The 8,192-nt window shown below is 46.7% G+C and overlaps 1 pseudogene; it reads right to left on the bottom strand.

The window, feature by feature from the left end:
* Positions 1-377: 377 nt before the first annotated feature.
* Positions 378-497, bottom strand: LOC136642373 (5S ribosomal RNA; annotated as a pseudogene).
* Positions 498-8,192: the final 7,695 nt, after the last annotated feature.

The raw sequence follows: 8,192 nt of genomic DNA, 5'->3' as shown, positions 1-8,192 counted from the left end.
CATTTCCAACTCCTTTCAATTTGTCTGTTCACAGCTCAGCTCACTCAGGAGGCAACTGTCTTCCAGACAGCCTGCCTTCAGATGCTCTCTGCTTTTAAGGGGATCCCTGGATTTTGGGGCTCTTTTTGGATTTTGGGAGAGTGGAACCCCATCAAGCATAATCTCTTATCCAATCCAAAATGACAAAATTTCCAACCAACAGCACCATCATCTTATCTGGACTACATTTCACTTTATACAGTTACACTGCTTTTCCTCCACCCCCTTCCCATCCTTATAACAACCCTGTGTAAGACAGGCTACAAAATGGTGACTGAAACAAAGTAACCCAATAAATTTGTGGTTGGCAACCTTCAGTCTCGAAAGACTATGGTATAAGCCTACAGCACCCGGTATTCCCAGGTGGTCTCCCATCTAAGTACTAACCAGGCCTGACCCTGCTTAGCTTCCAAGATCAGACGAGCTTGGGCATGTGCAGGGTAACAGTTGCTGCACCCAATAAATTGGAGAGCTGAGATGGCAGTTGACTTTGGGTGCAATCCTAACCAACTTTCCAGTACAGGCATAGCTGTGCCAGTGGGGCATGTGCTGTATCCTGCAGTTGGGGGGCAGTCACGGAGGCCTCCTCAAGGTGAAGAACTGTTTGTTCCCTTACCTTGGAGCTGCATTACCCTTATGTCGGTGCTGGAAAGTAGGTTAGGCTTGCAACCCCTGTCTCCTCAGTCTCAGTCCACTGGTTCTCTCTTTCCCACCTCCCCCTTCTCTCCTTTTTAAATTTTATTGCAAATCTCACTTTTGAGGTGTCAAATCTTGATCACTCGCTCTCACGTGCAAGCTTCAACAGCTATCCAACTGTGCCACCAGAGCTCTTTATCCTTGCAGGTACACCCCTGATGAGACTGGGAGAGCCAGGAGCACCTGCTGAAAGGGAGAAAGGAAGTCTTGAGTGAATGGAAAATGCTCAATCACAACTGGTACACAAGAACAATTGGTCTGACTAGCCAATCCTTTGGGCAGGGGGCAGGTTTCCCATACCAAAACAGGGCAGATGCTCTGTGTCTCTTTACAGTTATGCACTGGGAAAAAAACATAAGAACTTAAGAACAGCCCCACTGGATCAGGACATAGGCCCATCTAGTCCAGCTTCCTGTATCTCACAGTGGCCCACCAAACGCCCAGGGAGCACACCAGATAACAAGAGACCTGCATCCTGGTGTCTCCCTTGCATCTGGCATTCTGACAAAGCCCATTTCTAAAATCAGGAGGTTGCACATACACATCATGGCGTGTAACCCATAATGGATTTTTCCTCCAGAAACTTGTCGAATTCCCTTTTAAAGGCATTCAGACGAGATGCCATCACCACATCCTGTGGCAAGGAGTTCCACAGACTGACCACACACTGAGTAAAGAAATATTTTCTTTTGTTTGTCCTAACTCTCCCAACACTCAATTTTAGTGGATGTCCCCTGGTTCTGGTGTTATGTGAGAGTGTAAAGAGCATCTCTTTATCCACTTTATCCTTCCCATACATAATTTTGTACGTCTCAATCATGTCCCCCGTCAGGTGTCTCTTTTCTAGGCTGAAGAGGCCCAAACGCCATAGCCTTTCCTCCTAAGGAAGGTGCCCCAGCCCAGTAATCATCTTAGTTGCTCTCTTTTGCACCTTTTCCATTTCCACTATGTCCTTTTTGAGATGTGGTGACCAGAACTGGACACAATACTGCAGGTGTGGCCTTACCATCAATTTGAAACCAACAGGTGGAACTTTCCCCATTCCTGCATTTTTACACCAGGAAATATTGATCTCCACCTGTTATGCCATTGTTAGAGTCACAGTGCCTTTGGGCCTTAAACAAACAAACCAGCTTTTAACAAGGAAGAAATCAGATAAGATGGTGGGCATCCATTTTTCTTCCTTGTTTGATGTATCTCGTTCTCTCTAAAAAGTATCCTTCCTAGGATAATTTCCTCTGACCCTCCCACACTTTTGAGACTATCTTCTCCTGGTTATACCCACTGAGTCAAGCGTGCAAGATTTGCCAGATTGCACTAATACCAAGCTGAGAGAATGTATTGTGAGAAAAAAAAATGCATTATAAAAATGCATTATAGAGGTTCTTGTGGACCCCAAGGGCTCATCACAGAAGAGGCTGCCCAGGATCTTGCTCTGACTGTGTCTCCTCTCGTTCAGCACCCTCTAGGCATCTTTCTAGAACTCTATGGCCCACCAACCAGAGCCACGCACAAAACTGTAGCTCAGGAGAGTGGCCACAGTCAGGATTCAGGAATGAAGTGCTTCTAAGTTCATTCTCAGCCTAGGAATTGGTTTTCAGTACCAGACCCAGTCCTTTCACAGAAAAATCAATCAACTCCTGGTTTCCCCCCCCCCAGCCTTCCTCTTTCAGCAGCCTTATTTATTATTATTAATTATTAACAGTATTTATATACCGCTTTTCAACCAAAAGTTCACAAAGCGGTTTACAGAGAAAAATCAAATAACTAAATGGCTCCCTGTCCCAAAAGGGCTCACAATCTAAAAAGATGCAAATGAATACCAGCAGACAGCCACTAGAACAGACAGTGCTGGGGTGAGGTGGGCCAGTTACTCTCCCCCTGCTAAAAAAAGAAGCACCCACTTGAAAAAGTGCCTCTTACCCAATTAGCAGGGGTTTAGAAGGGGGAACCTCTTTTTTCCTGATGTGGTGGTTAACCTATTTCTGCCCGGCCCACAGGTGTACATTTGGTCGCTGTTGCGCATATGCAATGTTGGGCAGAAAAGGTTTTTAAACAAGTGGGTGCCAGAAATGCTTGCAGCTGTACCCTAAACCACTCCAAGTTCTCCCAGTCCCAGCGGATTCTTCCATCCACCCTTGCTTTAGGGGTGGACAATTTGGACCAACACCCCATTCAATCACACCCGTTGCAGCAGAACCGCCTGTCCTCAAAGAGGCTGCCTGCTGCATCTCTGCAAGCATGAACCACTGCCAGCCTCCTTCCCATTCAGACCCAGACCAGTGACTCATGCAGAGGCACAGCCTCTGGGCCACTCTTATGCGCTCCGAGGGTGAAGCTTCTCAGGGTCAGAGGCTCTGAAATGCTCTGCAACCCCTTGCAGCAGAGCTCCCTTTGCACCTTTCTAGCAACGGATCCAGTCGGACCGTGGATTTCCCACCACGTTTTTCCTTCAGCCCTCTTTGCCCCACATCACGTTGGCCCTACTCAGCCACCCACCTTACCTTACCTTACCTTACCTTACCTCTCTCTCTCCTTGCTCTCGGCCGAGTTCTTTGGGTCTCCTAGCAACTGTCTCCAGGCAAGAGAGTCTGCTTGAGGGCGCCCCCTTATGGGTCATTCGCTGGAACTGCAGCCAAAGCTCCTATGGGATCAACCTGAAAGGGAAAGGAGAGTGGGGCAGTGCAGTGGAGCGGCCTCACAGCCCAGGCAGGAGCAAAGCCCCTACCCAGGGTGGCCAGATGCAATGGAGGGCAGACAGAGTGCCTCTGCTCTTAACCTTTGCACAGGGGAGGGAAGTTCGGCAGGTGCAGCTTTTCCAACCCTTCCATGTGGAGCCGCACCTGCCCACATGCCCTCATTTGTACAACAGTTAAAAGTATAGGCACTCTGCCCTCCATTGCATCCAGTCACCCTGCCCTATCCTGCCTCGCCTTTCTCTCACAGCAGCCGAGGAGGGGCAGGGTTGGAGGGGTTCAGGGGTCCCAACATCATTTCTCATCTGATTTTCGGTGGGTTACTTTTGCGGTGCGATTTTAATGTTTGCCTGTAAGCTGCCTTGAACTTTGGAGATGCAGGCTAACAGCCCAAGCCTAGGCACGTCTACTCAGAAGTAAGTCCCATTAGAGTCCATGGAACCTACTCCCAGGAAAGTGTGGATAGGATTGAGCTGTCAGGCTGCAGTCCTATCCACATTTATGTGTAAGACCCTTTGGGCTTAACCAGGTCTACTCAGAAGTAAGTCCTATTGTGTTCAATGGGTCTTACTCCCAGGAAAGTGAGGTTAGGACTGCAGCCATTGACTATAATGGGATTTACTCCTGTAGATGTGCATAGAATTGGGCTATAAAAAGGTTTGGTTTTCCGTCAGTGGAATGGGTGCTCAAGCCAACATAGCCCCACCTGTCGTAGTCAGTAGTGCATTTTTCTCCCCACCTGTTGCAATCAATAGTGCATTATTTCCTGAAGTGGGTTGGGTTCATACCTGTCAGGACAAGCTAGCAGCCTAATCCCAGGTCTGTGGATTCAGGCTGCGGTGAGATCTAAAGGGGATGCTGAGAAATAGCACTTAAAAAAAACAAGTTCTGGGGCAAAATTGACTTGGAAAGCAAGCTTGCTGTCAATCTGAGACACCAGCAACATCCACAGCCCATTGCAAGCAATCCCCTCATTGGCATGACTATTCTCCAGTTTTCTCTCCTAAAAGCAATTCTACACCTCTTTGTGCCTCTCAGGTACCAATAGCCACATCCTGCTTTGAGGACTCTTCAGAGATGAGAGGTTGCAGTTGTCATGACAACAGAACCTGCCCGATACCCAACACTGGATATCCAGACACAGACTGGCCTCATAGAGCGAGCAGCCTTCTAAAAACAGTCGAGGATCCTCCCATTGCTGTCACGCCAAACTACATATTTCAGAATAGAAACCACTCCTTTCCCCACAGAATGTACAGCGTAAGAGGATGAGCCGAATAAATTAGAATGAAGGAGTCAAACTTAATGTTGATTGTAAGGTCTGTGCCCCATAAAATTATTTGTATTATTAATAAGAATAGTTATTTTTAACCAAAAGTGTCCATAAAGATGTTATTATTGGACTACATACTATCCCAGGATAGTGAATGCCAGTTAATTACATGACAATGTACATTTATGTGACAGTTTACCTTAATTTGTTTTCTGTATTCTCTGTGAGTGAGTGAGATTTCCATGGAAGAACAAGAGTGGCAAACTATAGCAAACTGTGTCAATTTACAAAAAGACAAGTATTGCAATAGTTAGGGGTCTGAGAGGTGTTGTTTGACCCTCCTCAGGGATCACATCAGAGTCAGGCACTGACTGAAGAACTAAACCCCTCATCAGGCCCACGTGGTCAGACTACCCTTGGTACTGGTGCCAATAGAAGCACCCAATGCACTATTAGAGGAGGACGGGGACACCATGGAGAGCCATTAAAGGGCTTTGTGCCAGGGTTCCCAATAATCTGGAGCCACCATTACTCTTCTTCCCATTGCCAATCCAGAAGCAAAAGAGATGAGAAAGGAATAAAAACTATACCAAAAAGGCCTGCCAACAGGACACCTTGGGAGGAGATTTGCCTATCACTCCCTTTATTATAGTGACCCTAATTGCTGACTCAGGGCCCAATCCTATCCAATTTTCCAGAGCTGCTGCAGCTGTGCCAATGGGGCATGCACTGCATCTTGTGGTGGGGCAGCAGTCACAGAGCCCTCCTTAAATTATGGGAACATTTGTTCTCTTACCTTGGAGCTGAATTGTGGCTGCACCAGTGATGGAAAATTGGATAGGACTGGGCCATCAGGCTTTAGGACTACAAACTTTTTTTTGGCATGCATGTTCATAGGCTACAACCAGCATCATTAACTGCCATTCATTGTACATCATACTTAAACTAGTTAATTAACAGGTCTTGCTCAGAGAGTGACTGCTGCAGGCTCAACCAGGAAACAGCAGCCTGGGCATGTAGTATCACAGATCTTTACATGTGAACTTTTCACCCTGCCTGATGCTCGAGAGAATGTAAAGGAGCAGTTTCCTAGCAATATTGTTAACACATGGCTAATTAAAATGAAAGGTTTCGCTTCACTAGATTTGTTTCTTAAGGCACGAGACTTGCACAGAAATCAAGGGCTTATCTGCAGAATAGTGCCCAAGTAGAAAATTCTACTTGATAGAAAACTGAAATGGTGCATGCATGGTAACAAAAATATAATAATAAATGACATAATTATACAGTGGCTGCCCTTTAATGGTACCTTTACTCTGCTTCCTGAGATGTGTTGCCATCTTAGCAATTTTATAGCTTGCACGTACTTCTTATGGCAGTTTCATGATAGGCTTTTGGGATTTTCCCTTTTCTCAAAGCATAAACTAATAGCACAATCCTATTCATGTCTACTCAGAAGAAAGTCTCATTGTGTTCAATAGGGCTTATTCCCAGGAAAGTGCTATAGGATTACAGATTAAAACCAGGATACAAAGGCCAGGAGGAAATTTGCATGGAGAAATGACAGTAGTCATAATCAGCTCCTTACCTCCCCAGTTAGGTGTACCTACTTCCAAGTTCCAAAAATACTGACACCCCACCTAGGGCTGGCCTTTGGAGCTGTGGGGCCCAATTGGAAATGCTTTTGCAGGGCCCCCTCTACTAATCTTTTTAGCTCTTGAATAGAGTTAGACCAAGAAAAAAAGCATCTGTTACCTCTGTGCAGTTGGATAGGACTTCTGTACCTTTAGTGGTTGTGCAGAATAGGCACCTGGGGGTCAGCAGGAGGGAGGGAGGGAGGGAGGGAGCACCCGCCCAGCCCACAGTGCTCCCTGACTCTTGCCCATTGCCACCCCATCTGCAGCAGCCTACTCTGGAGCGAGACAGGCAGAGGATGGTGCTGGGAGATGTGAGGGCAGGGAAATAACAAAGTGCACATGCTGCCACCTTCATGGCACCAATTTCGGGCCAACTGGAAGCAGTGGTGAGTGGGAGCTGCTTCCGAAGTGACCAAATTTCAGTCCAATTGGATGCAGTGGTGGGTAGAAAGGCAGTGTGGGGGGGGGGCCACCAGTTGCAGGGCCCAATTGGGCAAAATTGCCCCAATTTCCTAAAAACCAGCCCTGACCCCACCCCCTAAGCAAAGCTAGGAAACTGAGCCAAAGTAGGCAGCCTCAGTCTAAACCTGGTGGGTCTAGGGTAGCACCTGGAGGAATCAGAAAGGTCATGGAGGCAATCAGAACCTGGATTATACAGTACTGGTTTTTTATACCCTGATAAACCCTGGTTTTGGACCAGTAAAAATACAAGCTGGTTGGCAACTCCAACTTCTAAACACCCGATGAGGGCATACTCTGAGGGCAGAATGCCGAGCTCCCCCTTCCCTGAGAGCTTTATGCTGGTGCTCACCAATCCTGAGAAATGCAAAATAACTACTGTCACCCAACTGTTCCCTGAGCCTTTTCTCATATATATTCTGGACTGCTGTATCCATGCTCTTCAAATGAAAGCATGAAGGTGCTGTTGGTTCACCAGGCTTTCTGGAAAACCAAGGCACCTCTTCCTGCAGTGCCTATTGCCCCTGCCCTTATCCAGCAGATGCAAAGGCTCTGGGGAGAGGGAAAGCCTCAAAGCATTTGTTTTCAGTGTTATCATACAGCCCACAAAATTGGAGGTCTCTTCTATGTGCAGATAAACCCCAATAGTGTTTTCCACTGCATCAGCAAATGTCAAAAACAACAGAGGATCTTGTGGAAACTTAAAGACTAGTAAATTTATTGTAGCTCAACTCCCAAGGACTATAGTCCATGTCACAAAAGTCTACCAAAGAAACAAACAAACCACCAGTTTATACAGTAGACCAGGGGTGCTCACACTTTTTTGGCTCAAGAGCTACTTTGAAACCCAGCAAGGCCCGGAGATCTACCAGAGTTTTTTTTACAATGTTCGCGCCATCATAACATATAACATTTATGTGTACAATGTATGTTGGTGTACCTTGAACCCCACTGAGTATAACAGGACTTACTCCTGAGTAGACATGCCTAGGATTAGGCTGTGAGGCTGCAATCCTAGCCACACTTACCTGGGAGTAAGTCCCATTGAGTACAATGGGCCTTATTCCCGGCGTTTCCTCCCAGAGGCACCTGAAGGAGGGGGTCGGCACTCCGCGATCTACTCATTTTGCCTCGCGATCTACTGGTAGATCGCGATCCACCTATTGAGCACCCCTGCAGTAGACGCTTATGCTATATTACATGGTTCATCTTTTAAGATGCCACGAGACTCTTAGATGGTTTTGTTGCAGCACATGAATGTGGCTACTCCTCTGGAAGGAAATTTCAAAACAGGCTAAAACCACTAGGTGGTAGCACTTCCTAAGCATTATTCTGGTAAGGGGCTTTGGTAAATGGGGGAACTATTAGCTTCTATACAATAATTTTCAATCA

Source organism: Tiliqua scincoides, chromosome 2, assembly GCF_035046505.1.
Source record: "Tiliqua scincoides isolate rTilSci1 chromosome 2, rTilSci1.hap2, whole genome shotgun sequence".
Classification (NCBI taxonomy): Eukaryota; Metazoa; Chordata; class Lepidosauria; order Squamata; family Scincidae; genus Tiliqua; species Tiliqua scincoides.
Note: the sequence above shows the minus strand (reverse complement) of the source record. Positions and strands in the feature narration are given on the sequence as shown.